Source organism: Mustela nivalis (assembly GCF_964662115.1).
Source record: "Mustela nivalis genome assembly, chromosome: 5".
NCBI lineage: Eukaryota > Metazoa > Chordata > Mammalia > Carnivora > Mustelidae > Mustela > Mustela nivalis.
In genome coordinates, this window is record NC_139024.1 from 16,901,545 (window position 1) to 16,916,650 (window position 15,106).

The 15,106-nt window shown below is 38.4% G+C and overlaps 1 protein-coding gene across 1 annotated transcript in view; it reads right to left on the minus strand.

Annotated features, from left to right (window-relative positions):
* Positions 1-15,106, minus strand: part of NT5DC1 (5'-nucleotidase domain containing 1) — a 140,007-nt gene that overhangs the window by 98,365 nt on the left and 26,536 nt on the right. The gene's annotated exons all lie outside the window — the stretch shown is intronic.

The following is a 15,106-nucleotide window of genomic DNA, read 5'->3' on the forward strand; positions in this document are numbered from 1 at the left end:
TATAAAATACCATACCTGAAACTAAGGAGATGCTTTTTCAGTTGCCAAATTAGGATGCATGTGGTTTTGGTTTTAATGGAATCAAAAAAATGTGTTTTTTCAACTCAATGCAACCCCTACTTTTTTTTTTTTTTTGAGAATATGCCAGGTCACTTTATTTTAAGGTTAGAAAAAGTGTTAATAAAACGGAGTTTGTAATATTCTTATCTTTTAAACTTAAATTACTAAAATTGGTCCTGCAGATTCTAAAAATAAATTAGAACACCTATGAATATTAGTTTCATATTTTAGAAACAGTATCCATTCAGCCCCCACAAAAACTCGTGCAAATGTCAAAGTAAAATGGAATAATATTCTAGCATCAATTCCATTTGTATCATGTACTACAAATCAGCTTTTAAATGAAAATAAGAGGTAACAGACCTTTTTTTTGAGTTTTCATCCAAGTAACTTGAAGATTTTCCTGAAAAAGTAATTCCTATACTTTCTACACTAGAAATATCTCACATTTATAATGTTTTTCTCAGAAAATCACTTACTGAAATAATTAGGACTCCAATCCAGAAAATGTGATGCTAGTTATTATTGCACAAGAAGAAATATACCAATATACCTTTTACTTGATTTCCAATGTTGAACATAAACTTCTGTTAGTGATTTATACAGAACCTTTATAAGTAATCTTAAAATTGCCAATTCTATAAAAGGAATGATCATCTACTTTCATCAGAGGAAGGAAAGTCATCAAAAGAAAAATTTCTCCCCACCATCTTTTACAGAGATACCAAGTCTTTTCTTGAATATACAATAGCTTGTAGTCCCACCGGAAAGTTGCAAAAAGAGTAACATAAAGAACTTACTGGGTCTCAATGAATTATTTTTAAAAATAGAGTCTTTCTTGGCTGACAGCATCAGATAACACAAAAGGTGTCATATATCCGCAATGCATGTGACTAATGAAAATTAATATCTAAAATATGTAAGGAGTGTTAAAAAATCAGTAATAACAATAAAAGACAACCCAATAAAAAATGAGCAAAGGTATAAACAGGTATTGAGAGAAGAGTAAACACAAACGCACAACAAATACATGAAACTATGCTTACCCTTGTTGGAAATCAGGAAGATGCGAATAAAAATCTAATGAGAAGATGTTTTACAACTACTGATTAGCAAACCTTAAAATTTAGATTAACACCAGGGCGTTGTAACTCTTATATCCCACTGGTAAAACACAAAATGGCTTTAGCAAACAACAAACAAACAGAAAAAAAGGTCTATTTAGGATTCCACGCCTAGATAATCCTCACTAGAAACATTCTTTTGTGGGTAGCCAGGGAATATGTATAAGAATGTTTAAAGCAGTATTATTTTAACAGCAAACAAATAAAACTTAGGTAAAGTATGCAACACCAAATGAACAAAAATAAATTCTGACTACTCACAATGGGAAGGTGCATATAGCAGTGAAAAATGAATAAACAACTACTACACACATTAATATGGATAGATCTCAAAAACATAATTCTGTATCAAAAAAACAAGTTGCAGGGAACCTGGGTGGCTCAATGGGTTAAGCCTCTGCCTTCGGCTCAGGTCATGATCCCAGGGTCCTGGGATCGAGCTCCGCATCAGGCTCTCTACTCAGCGGGGAGCCTGCTTCCTCCCCTCTCTCTGCCTGCCTCTCTGCCTACTTGTGATCTCTCTCTGTGTGTCAAATAAAAACAAACAAACAAACAAAAAGAAGTTGTAAAAGCACACACACAGTCTAATACCTTTAAGCATAGTGTGAAAACGTGACAACAAGTTACTCTGGGATATGGTCACGTGTGTTTTGGGGATGGGACGTGGGAGGGCAGACTTCCTGGGAAGACAGAGGGAGCGGAAGACACACAACTCAGCACTGTTCCTCACACGGGGAACGGACGGAGTGTAGTCAGGGAGGTGTGCACCGGGGCCTCGGAAGCAGCAGTAACTCAGGTTTCTTTAGCTGGGTAGCAGGTGTTTGTTCACTGCATTAGTATTATTGCTTTTTGTTTTAAAAAAATCATGTATACTATGTATGTACCAAAGCTTCCTCAGTGTGAAATATTGAAAAAAAGGGGGTCTTTGTTCTGGAAAACAATGGAAAGCGAGGGTGGAAGGCAGAAGAGGGAGAGAGGCCCGATGTGGCCACAAGAGCCAAGGAGTCGCTTCTACTCTGAGAAAATATATTAGCCGAATGCACCCCTCTGTCGGCATTTCCACTACAGTTGATAAGGGGTGGAACCTGGTCAAGAGTTGATGGAGTTCAGTAACAATCACAGGAAATTAAACAAAAGAGTATTTAAAAATATCTGATAGCATGCTCTTGTGGAAAATGCCAGTGTAGGGGCGCTTGGGTGGCTCAGTCCTTAAGTGTCTGCCTGTGGCTCAGGTCATGATCCCAGGGTCCAGGGATCAAGCCCCGCATGGGGCTCCCTGCTTGTCAGGAAACCTACTCCTCCCTCTCCCACTCCCCCTGCTTGTGTTCCTCCTCTCACTGTCTCTCTCTCTCTGTCAAATAAATAAATAAAATCTAAAAAAAGAAAAGAAAATGCCAATGTAGCCTGTGAACCTGGTATGCAAACTCTCTGCTCTGCCACCTACTGCCTTCTTGAAACTGTAAATCCATCAAGCTCTTGGGCTCCAGCTTCCTTACATACCAAATAAGAAAGCTAGTATCTACCATACAAGGTTTTTGTGGATTAAACGAGAGAAGTATCTAACACACAGAAGAAGTGTCAGTAAATACGAGACCACTGTGAAGACAAAGTGGAGTAAGATCTAATTACAGTGATAATCACAGAATGATATTTAAAAATGACCCACAGAAGACTCAAGTGCTTTACTAGGCTCCCGCAGATAGGTAACTTTTATACAAAATGGCCCTTACTGTGAAGACGAGGACTTAATATTTATGTCTCTTAAGCAAAACAAAGTTAAATTCTTATTTCCTTCTTTCCTTCCAAGTTAAGAGATACCTAAAGAACCACATAGCTCATAAACATCGTCCCCATGTATTAGCCTCACTTGAAAAACCAGATCCTAGAGTGAAGTGCTACACAGTTAAATTTAAAAATATGTGGACTCTGAGAAACAAACTGAGGGTTCTGGAGGGGTGGAGGGGGGGATGGGTGAGCATGGTGCTCACGGAGTGCATGGAGCACTGGGTGTGCTGCATAAACAATGAACCTTGGGACACTGAAAAAATAAAACTAAATTAAAAAAATATATGTGGTAGTGCTCTTTACACTCATCTGAGATGTTTTTGAAAATTTTGATAAATTTATTAACACTGCATTAACACAGTCAAGTGCATTTTTTTAAAAAAGATTTTATTTGTTGATTTGACAGACAGAGATCACAAGCAGGCAGAGAGGCAGGCAGAGAGAGAGAGAGGGAAGCAGGCTCCCTGCTGAGCAGAGAGCCCGATGTGGGACTCGATCCCAGGACCCTGAGATCATGACCTGAGCCGAAGGCAGCGGCTTAACCCACTGAGCCACCCAGGCGCCCCAGTCAAGTGCATTTTAAAAGGAGTTCAGTACTGCTACATTGTAGCATGTAATAGGCATTAAAATATTCAAGAATTTTTATATCAATATTAAGGGTAAAATAAGATCTAAAAATAGATGGCTTTCAAATACAATATTTTTCAATATTATTGTGAAATCAGCTTCTAAAGAGAATCATTGAAACATAATTTTATTATTATTTTGGAATTTTAATTTTGTACAATTTATTTATTTTAGAGAGGGTGTGTGCATGTGCGAGAGCAGGGGGAGGGGCAGAGGGAAAGGGAAAAGAATCACAAGCAGTCTCTCTGTTGTGCAAGGAGCCCCACTTGGGAGCTGAGATCATAACCTGAGCCGAAATCAAAAGCCGAAATCAAGCATCAGTAATGCCTAACTGACTGAGCCACCCACGCACTCCTAAACATAATAATTTTATTACTTAAAATCTACATGAGTTTACCCAACGTTTATACCAAATAACAGAATTTTGAGCTTTAAGTTAATTACCCACAAACTGTTACTTAACAGAACTAGAGCTTTCACCCACAAAACACCCATTCACTAATAAGTATGGTAAGCTGTTTCCCAAAGGCTACAAAACTCATTACATTCCCCCCTAAATTCTCTTACTAAAGTTTTTTGTCAAATAATTCTTTTCTTGTTATATCTGCATTTTTACATACATCTATCTTTTGTAACTGCATTATTTGATCATGTATTGTCATATATATTCAATAAGCCTTTTTTTGCTTTTAAGCTTTTCTTGGCTGCGGTTATAAATCCAATGGTTACAAATTTAAAAAGCAATTATAAACTAGTATTTACCAATATGAGAAACTATGGTTTAGGGGAAATAAAGCCAAAAGCAGGACTGGAGGCAAAATGGGAAATACTTGAGTATCTATTCTTGCTCTCTTAAGATCTTAGTTGTAATTAAGAACAATCCTAGAGGGGCGCCTGGGTGGTTCAGTGGGTTAAAGCCTCTGTTTTCGGCTCAGAGCATGATCTCGGGATCCTGGGATCGAGCCCCACATAGGGCTCTCTGCTCCGTGGAGAGCCTGCTTCCTCCTCTCTCTCCCTGCCTGCCTCTCTTGCCTACTTGCGACCTCTGTCAAATAAATAAATAAAATCTTAAAAAAAAAAAAAAAAAGAAGACCAATCCTGGAGTGCCTGGGTGGCTTAGTCGGGTAAGCCTCTAACTCTTGGTTTTGGCTCAGGTCACGATCTCAGGGTCGTGAGATCAAGCCCCATGTCAGACTCCATGCTCAGTGAGTGAGGAGCCTGCCTGAGATCCCCTCTCTTCTTCTTTTGCCCCTCCCCCACTCACGTTCTTTCTTTCTTTCTCTCTCTCTCTCTCTCAAAGAAATAAAATCTTAAAAAAAGACAATCCTCTGTCATTTTTAACCTGTGCTAATTATAAAATTCTATAAAAATACGAGGATCCAAAAGTGAAATTCTAGATCTACCTCATTAGCATTTGTAAGTCAGTGCCATGTTCTGCAAAATCTAATATAGATTCAACTTCACTTAGAAATTATGTCTAAAAACTAATTCTAAGTAATGAAACTGCTATGAACTCAATGTTAAAAAGTGGTGTTATACTAATGAAACTTTACACTGGAACACAACTTCCTATATTATACACAATACTGAACTTACATAAATTTGGAGGAAAAAGATTCTTTGATAGTGTGCTAGTCCTAGTTCAAAACCAGATAATACTAAATTTTAAATGTATTTAAGGTTTCTGGTGCCAGATTTTCCATTCAATGGGCAGGAGTGAATTAAACATGGAATGAATCATTAGCTCAAAGTCCAGTTATTTTGAATCTAAAGAAATACTAGCATTTGAAAAAGTAGGCCAAAGATCACTAAGATAAAATAGCAAGAGAAGTCAAATTAGAAATCAACTCATAAAAGGCTCCCCCCCCCCAAATCATCAAACTCTCCAAAGCTGAGAATTCCACATTAAGTTTTCTTAAATAGGATCTCTTTTTCAGAGCAAATAATTTTAACTTTTACTATGGTTTATCATTATTAGGATTAAAATATTAGTAAGAGGTGGAATGTCTCCCAAAACATTGAGAATGTTTCAGTCATTGTAAAAGGCCATGATGTGCTATGAATTAAGCGTAGTGACATTTCTTCAGGATATGTACCATTAGCACTAATTGAAGTTTGTTTTGTAATTAGCAAAATCTGAATTAAGCTGAATTAATGAAAAAGTTTCCATCAATAGGAGATGATGTTCTAGAAAGCACCTGCCCACAAATTCTTGACAAAGAACAGCCCACACAGTAGTTCTGAATTTAATAGTCATATATGCAGAATTATATTGGATTCCTCATAGATCCTTAACATAGATCCAAAGAAAACTGTAACTCTACCATCACCTACCCTGTGATCTTGGCTATGATGCTTACCTTCTCTGTGCCTCAATTTTTCATGTCTAAAGATGGAGACAATAACAGTACCTCTTTCATGGGCTGCTACAAAGAGTAAATGAAATAAAGATGAATTGTACCTAGCACATGGTAAGAGCTTAAGAAATGTTAGCTATTCAGCTGAACATTCCCAGACAGATTTCACAGCTCTAAAAGGCATCTGGTTTTGCACACAAATTTGAATGTACTGCACACATCCATTTTATAGAAGATATCTTGGTTTAGTAAATATGAATATTTATAAATACATAACCAGGGATGGGTATGTTGATCCACAAGATAGAGCAGCATCTGAAGTATAGGTAAAAAAAACCTTTTTTCAACTGAATTATAGTCACAAATTATAGTGAAAAATACTTTTTGGTAATAGAAGTTATACTGTTCATTAAGCAATTGGATGATCTACTACCTAAGATTTTAATAGGGAAATGTTAATTTTGCCCAAATATACTTTTGCTAAGTAACAGGTATAACCCATAGCTCTCGTTGTTATCTAAAAGACTAACATGAAGTCGGTATTAAAAAAAAAAAAAAGGTCTAAGGCTGCTAAGGACAAATTTAAATATCAGTTTCTGCTACTTAACTTGAGATGAGTGTCTCTTGCAGCTCTAAAATCCAGTTTTTAGTGATGCTGAATGTGATTCTCAAATTTTTCATCTTACAAACACTGGTTGTTCTAAAATGTTATCTAGTATTCTCTTTCCAATTAATGTTTCACCCTTTACAGGTCATGTACTTTCATTCAAAAGAGAAGGTGCTAACAGGTAGTTTGTTTGTTTTTAAATTGGTAGTTTTTGAGAAGGGAAGGAATCTGTAAATGCCCATTTTTATTTCCTGGCATGGAATGTATGTCACTAAGGAGCTGAACGAATTGATGTATCCACACAGAGAGGGGGTATGGATGAGTGAGGAAATTTTGAAAATGAAGCACAGGCTTATATAAAAAGTTGCTCTGAAAGTGTTAACATTCAGATTCTGAGACATTTAAAGAAATCCCTTAAAATTCCCCCGAGTCCAGGCTCTTCTCCTTCTTCTCTCTCTCTCCATCTCAGCTTCTGTCCGGGACCCCTCCCTTCCCTCTATACCCCTGTCATTGTTACCATGAGAAAACACTGTTTTGGAAAATTCTGAGTCCGAAATTCTAACTTCATTGGACGGAACCACTGGACAGAACAGCAGCCACAGTTAAAAGCTTTTGTGCAAGCTGTTTTGGGAAGCAGTTGTTCATGCTGGGACCTCTTGCAAGAACTCAGAGTTATTTTAAGGTAGGACGTGAACTGAAAAGACCCAGACCCAAACCGGAATGTGCAAAAGGCCCCACCTCTGGGTGCCCACAAGTGTGAGGCAAAATGCCCACACTCAAAAAATACTGAAATCTGGTGTCCTAAAGCTCTGAGTCCCCTCGTCCAACAAATATTTATGAAGTTCATGCTTTGTACCAGGCACTGCCTGCTCAGACTGGAGTTTTAATGATTAAATGACCCACAGTCCTGGAGTTAGTCAGAAACGAGTACGAAGTATGATTAGAGAACATGGTTTGATGATCGAAACCTGGATTTCCTTCCACACCAGAATCTGTGAATTCCAGATTCTAAAAGAAACGGAAGCAAAACCCCTAAGAGGCTGTGTTTGCTGTCTGTGTCCCCCACGACACTAAGAGCATCAGTAGCGGTTTGCAGCATCTAACCTGGCAACTGGCGCGCAGTAGAGGCTCACAGTCTGGCAAACATTTGAGAAGACTGGCGCTATAGACAGAATCAAGTATAACATCAGAGATATTTACTTTTTGGACATCATCATTCACATCTACTGAGCAAGCCCAGGCCCTGGTCTACCACTTCAAATGGCTCTTACGTCACCTTCCAAGTTTCCTACCCAATAAAAAAACCCAGAAAACAGGACAGGACTATAGCATGCCTACCTTTCAGACTTACAGTCCGTCAGAAGTGACAATTATATTGACTGTCTGCTGATGAAAGATAACTGATAGAATTTTAGCTCCAAAAAGGTCATGGGGGGAGGGGGGAAACACCACTATTAACAGTCATTATATTTCTATAGTGTATAAATTTTCTTTTCTTTTCTCTTTCCTACATTTTTAAAAAATGGTGATTATCCTTAAAATCTGAACGCAAGGGGGCACCTGGGTGGCTCAGTTGGCTAAGCTTCTACCTTCTGCTCAGGTCATGATCCCAGGGTCCTGGCACTGAGTCCTGCATTGGGCTCCCTTCTCAGTGGGGAATCTGCTTCTCCTTCCCCCACTGCCTCTCTCTGCTACTCATGTTCTCCCTCACTTGCTCTTTCTCTCTCTCTCTCTCTCTCAAATAAATAAAATCTTTTTTTTTTTTTTAAAGATTTTATTTATTTATTTGACAGAGAGAGATCACAGTAGGAGAGAGGAAGGGAAGAGATCACAGAGAGAGGAAGGGAAGCAGGCCCCCTGCTGAACAGAGAGCCCGATGTGGGACTCGATCCCAGGACCCTGAGATCATGACCTGAGCTGAAGGCAGTGGCTTAACCCACTGAGCCACCCAGGCACCCCTCAAATAAATAAAATCTTAAAAAAAAAAAAAATCTGAAAGGAAGTGAGCAGATGGTAGGGCTTTCACTGATGAGGAAACCAGGTGTAAGGGGCCAGGGTAATGGATGGGCCAGAGATGGCGGCAAGAGAGTAGTTTCTTAGTCTCAGCTCACAGTTAGAGTGAGGTCTATCAGGCAGGTAACAAAGCTGTCTGCCTATGGAGAGTAGGGCCCAGCATTACTCAAACTGAAGACTGTAGAATGCATTTCAGTTGCTACTGTGAATTCAAGAGCTGCACCAGCAAGTCTCGTGGGCGGGGGTCCTGATGGTCTGGGCTGCCACATGCAAATACCCTGCTTTGTACCTACAGGTACTTTGTACCGATAGTACTTGGTGACTGTGAAGTTGTTCAGAATATGATAAAGAGCAGGGGAATAAAAAGATTCAAATAGAAAGTGTCTTCCCCAATTAAAATGGTCATTTTTGACACTTTAACTTTCTGTCTGATTTCTTTTTCCAGCTTAGCAGAGGCTTCACGTGAAAGCTAAACTTGTAAATAGAGTAGCAATGGGTTTGAATAGCCTCTTGGGTGGCCAAGAAGATCGGAGGTCAAGGAGCCACGAAGCTCCGTATTTTTAACTCAGCAGGTTACTGTGGAAAGATGGTGATGTCACTAAGTGCTTGTGGCACAGAACTATGAGTTCTTTAAGTAATGTAGCAATTTATGTGTAATAGAAAATAGAATATAAAGCCTTGTTCAAACTCCTTAAGTGACTCTCGGCTTTTCTTGACCTGGCCTGAAGCTTCAGGGGTTTCATAAACATCGGTTTTTATGCACGAATTTCTCCTTTCAAGCCTTTCAGCAGGTATCTAACCACTACGCCACATTAGACTGTTTTCACAAATAGACCATTTTTAGCTCTCTAACAGCACCTACGAATGTTCTTTTAAATTCTTTTCAAGAGGAATGAGGTACCATGAGGTGGTGGCGGATGCTGTGGGTCTCCCAGTGCCCCAGCAACACTTCCGGGCACTGTTCCATTTCCACTGCTAAAAGATTGAAGGTTTAGGGAGACAGGAAAATCAGTATCCTCCTTGGGTGAGGAGATGAACATATTGGCTTAGTCGGTGGTGCTCTCTTCCAATGTGCTCTCTCATCAACAGCTCCTCACTTCAGTAATTTTACTCAGACATTAGGAAGGAGACATTCATAACACAGGAGTCAGTTTCCTCATCTCAAGAATGAGATGATTGATTTAGATGACCTCTCCTGTGCCTTACAGCTCTGTGTCCATGAAAGAACAATAATATTCTGAATCAAAAGTATAGATCTTAGGGGCACCTGAGTGGCTCAGTGGGTTAAAGCCTCTGTCTTCGGCTCAGGTCATGATCCCAGGGTCCTGGGATGGAGCCCTACATGGGGCTCTCTGCTCAGCAGGGAGCCTGCTTCCCCCCTCTCTCTGCCTGCCTCTGCCTGCTTGTGATCTCTGTCTGTCAAATAAATAAATAAAATCTTTTAAAAAAAAGTATAGATCTTAAAAGAAAAAGAAAATTTCGCGTGTTAAAAAAACCCCATTCTAGGGGCACCTGGGTGGCTCAGTGGGTTAAGCCTCTGTCTTCGGCTCAGGTCATGATTTCAGGGTCCTGGGATCAAGCCCCATGTCGGGCTCTCTGCTCAGCAGGGAGCCTGCTTCCCTCTCTGCCTGTCTCTCTGCCTAATTGTGATCTCTGGCTATCAAATAAATAAATAAATAAATAAAATTTAAAAAAAAATTCCTAAGCAAAAAAGACAAATGACAAACTGGGAAGAACATGTGCAAACTCTATCACAGGAAAGAGGTTTCTATTCCTTATTTTTTTTTTTTAATATATTTATTTGTCAGAGAGAGAGAGAGCAGAAGTAGGGTGAGCAGCAGGCAGAGGAAGAAGCAGACTTCCTGCTGAACAAGGATCCTGATGAGAGGCTTGATCCCCGGACCCCAGGATCATGACCTGTGCCAAAGACAGACAGTTAACGGACTGAGCCACCCAGATGTCCCAAGAGGTTTATATTCCTAAGACAGAGAACACTTTCAGGAAAAGTGAGCCAGAAGTACAGTCTTAACTATACAAAAAGATGCTCGAGCCGGTGCTTCATAAGAAGAACCCAAATCACCATTAAACCAAGATTATAGTTTTCACCTGTAAAATGGGCAAAAATCTAAAAATGCAACAAAATCTAAACAAGATAGCCTGTTGGTGAGGCTGTAAGGAAACAGGCACTCATATTTTGCCAGTGGAAATATGAAATGACACAAAACCTATGGAGGAGAGTGAAACGACATGTAACAAAATGACATATGCATTTACCATTTGACCCAGGATTTCCAGTTCTAAAAATCTCTCCTGAAGATATTCTGGCCAAAAAATACACATACACAAAGTAATCCACTCCAGAAATCGTTGTAATGGCAAGAGAGAGGAAATAACCCATATACCCATCACAGGGAAACGTGTGTAAAACCGTGGTACGGTCATACAGTGGAGTACCATGTAGCTGGGAAAAGGAAATGTGGATCATATTCACATAATGCTATGCAGTGATCTCCAAGACAAACGATTACATTAAAAAAGGTAGCATATAGTATGTACTTTATGATGTCATTTATCTAAGAAATTGGAAGGGCATATAAATGAATACCTATTTTAAAAAATAATAGAAGTATAAACCAAAAAAGATTTTAAAAAACACACAAAATATATTTAAATCCATGAGTTTATAATGACTCTCAAACACCTCACAGGGTAACCTCTGGAGGATGCTAGGAAAATAAGCTTATTAGGTTGCACATGGATAAAGGCATTTCTCCTGCTTTTTCTATGCACTCTGAGATAACCAAATAGTTAATAAAGGAGTATTTACCTTTATGGAAGTATTCTAGCCAAAAAGAATAATAGAATTCAAATACTACCATTTTGGGGGTGCCTGGGTGGCTCAGTGGGTTAAGCCTCTGCTTATGGCTCAGGTCATGATCTCAGGGACCTGGGATTGAGCCCCGCATTGGGCTCTCTGCTCAGCAGGGAGCCTGCTTCCCCCTCTCTCTCTGCCTGCCTCTGTGCCAACTTGTGATCTCTGTCTGTTGAATAAATAAATAAATAAAAATCTTAAACAAACAAACAAATACCACCATTTTGTATTCTCCAATGAAATAATGAATCTAGGTAATGACCAATGCCTAGCAACACCACAAAAGACAACCAGCAATGAAGGGCCTTCTTGCTAAACAAGTATTTGTGTGTGCATCTCAAATCTGAAGGACATCAAATCTCTAGATCTAACTACCAATCTACAGGAAATATAAGGCATAGAAAAGTATTTTAAGTGACAACAAAATCCAAATTGTGGGATATTGATCAGAACAGATGACCTAGTTTTTCAACAAATAAACTGCAAAGGAAATAAAGAGACACAGAGAGAAAACAACATTATCAGGAACACGTAAGTTAGGGACTATTCATGAACTTAATTTGAACAAACAGTAAATCAATCAGTAAAAACATTTGACTCTGTATGTACATATATGTATACATATGTGCCTGCACTGTACACATGTGGGTATCTCTCTCTATATATTTACATGTACATATGTATGCACTTACATACCTATGCATACATGCATGTGTACATACATTAAGATAACTGGGAAAATTTGAACATGGGCTAAAGGATTTGATACTATTAAGAAACGGTTCATTTTTTAGGTATGAAGATTTTGTTTTAGAGAAAAATGACTCATTTTCTGGAGTGGTATACTGAATATTCATAGGTAAATTGGGACAATATGTATTTGTCCATAATTTTTAAAAAGATTTTATTTGAGAGCGAGAGAGAATGAAAGAGAGAACGTGAGCAGGGAAGGGAGGGAGAGATTAAGGGAAAAGGAGAAGCAGATTCCCTGCTGAGCAGGGACTTGGACATGGGCTGGATCCTAGGACCCCTGGGATCATGACTTGAGCCAAAGGCAGACATTTTTGACTGAGCCACCCAGGCTCCCCTATCTGTCCACTATTTTGAGGTATGGTGAATGGAAGGACTGAGCATCAGAGAGTTGAGATTAGTTTGAATTGGTCCAGGAATACCTAAGCATTCACTGTAACTAATCTCTACTTCTACAGAAAACTAAAATTTTCCACAATAAAGTTAGAAAGTATAGACACAAAATGACAAAAAACTATGCAGCTAATATTAAGAAACTGGTAATGGAACAATGCCATCAGACCAAGATACTCCAACTTCAGAGTCCACTGTAATCACCTGAAGAGCTTTTTCACGATGCAAGCTCAGAACTACCACTGTATCACCGGACCTTGAAGATTGGAGGAAATGTGTCATGCCCCCCAGGACTGCAGGACTGGGGAAAAATGATTGCAGACCACTGTTCAAACCCAGGAAAGGTGAGGGTTGCACATTAATCACCCACTTTTTATCTCCATGCCGGACACTAAAAAAATATTCAGTGAATTAATCACTGATCCTGGCTAGTGAAAATGAACAGGCAAGCTTAGAACAGCTAAATGCTAGATGTGCAAAAAACATTTATACTTGATATTATAAAAATGCACTTAGGTTACTGAGTTGAGAGAGCATGGCTTTCTGTTTTAAGTGGATGGGTTTTCATCCAAAAGCCACAGACGAGTCACTTCAAACTGCTACAAGTAAACTCCCAGAATAAAAATAGTTTTAAATACACAATTGGGTGGGGTGTGGCTAGCAAATATTCTGATTCTACAATCTGTTTTGGACGAGACAGTCCTTCTTATGTGACTAACAAAGCAAACAGCAGTCAGATTCCCTGTGCTGAAATAAGTATACTATTTGCAAAAAGGGTTGAATGGCCAAGCCTTATCCAATAAAGACACCACATTTTCCAAAGTTAAACGGGGTATATAGATTGACAAATAGCCACATGTATTTACATATCCCCAAAAGAAGGCATCTGAGCACCTGGTATGGACTTTGTCTCTAGTAAGTCCTAAATGGAGCCAAGCCCACTGTCTCACCAAGGGGAACAGCAAAATACCTCCAACACAGAATGCTCTAATTTTAAAGCTGGGAGGAGCTTGGAAGCCTAGCCCAAACTTTTCATTGTAACAGACACCTAGAGAATTTGAGGTGAGAAGCTCTGGAAATAACTGGAGTATCCACAGACGAACAAACGGTCTACACAGGTGCACAGTGTAAAGACCTGAGAATTAATCTGTACTTTCACATGAACATAATCTAACAGGGTAACAGTCTCAATTATAAATAAGTGTGTGTGTATGTGTGTATCCACATATACATACAAAAATACTAGAATATGTACTTGTAATAATTCATTTTAAAACAAATTTGAAACAAAAAACCCCGAAGTCTACAGGGTAGCCTTCAAGGGCATCCATGTAACCTCACCTACTTTTTCAAAAACTTATCCAAATGAACCATAAGTAGACGGAAGGCAGCCATTTCTCTTACTAATCCTTTGCGGTATCTTACAGGCATAGCAGAGCATATATAATAATTACAAAAGCAGAGCATATAATAATTACAAAAATCACTTTTTCAAGTGATGAAAAATGATTAGAATATAAATTTTCGAATTATCCTGTTCATGTGAGCTGATACAAAAATCACAGTTCATATCTATCAATGAATATTACATAGAGACATATAGGATGGTAAAGATTTTCAAACACGGCAACCAATGGAAGGTTTAAAAGGGAGAGTTAGGAGAAAGGCAGTCAGTGAGGTGAGCTATCCATTTATATTTCTATAAAGGCTTACTCTAACAAAATACAGAAAATTATATTCAGGACAGGAAACAGGGACTAGAAAAAAAACAAACCTTCATTTCATCCAAGTTAGTGGCCAAACACTAACTTACATCAGTTATCAATCAGTCCTGAAACCATTCTACTTTAATCCTGCAGAGGTTTGAAAGAGGTTGTATCTATGCCTGTTACGGAATTTTCCTTCTCACCTACTTTACCTGTACAGTTGATTTCACTAGCTCCAAAAATAATGAAATTAAATAAGATACAAAATTTAGTCTCCCAACTTCCTGTTTGTATTAGATATTTTTTTAGGATCCTGAAAACTGATTTTTAAGAGTCTCCTAATATTGTTAAAGAGAATTCTAAGCACTGAAAATGATAATGATAAGGTTTACTTTCATCTTTGGGGGAAAAATGTTTCTCATTGGGCTGAATCAAGATTCCTGAAGGAAACTGTAAGGTAAACCACTGATACTTTTTTTAAAAGCTGAAAGCAAAGTTCGAGGAATTTTTTTCTTCTGAAATGAACACAACCATCTTATTCAATAGACACAATATGATATCATCACTTAAGGCTTTTGCCATCTATAATCTATACTACAACTCTAAAGTAAAATCCAAAATCAAGCAGTAACACCTAAAGCTATTTACTGAACATACTGTTGTATCGTAAATAAAGAGTCCAAATCTTTTATGGTAATTATATTCCTAACCCTATTCTCAAATTCATGGATATCTTGCCTCTGTCAGAAAACCAAAATATTTAATATATAAAAATTAAAGTAGATATTAACATATTAAAAATTTCTCTTACT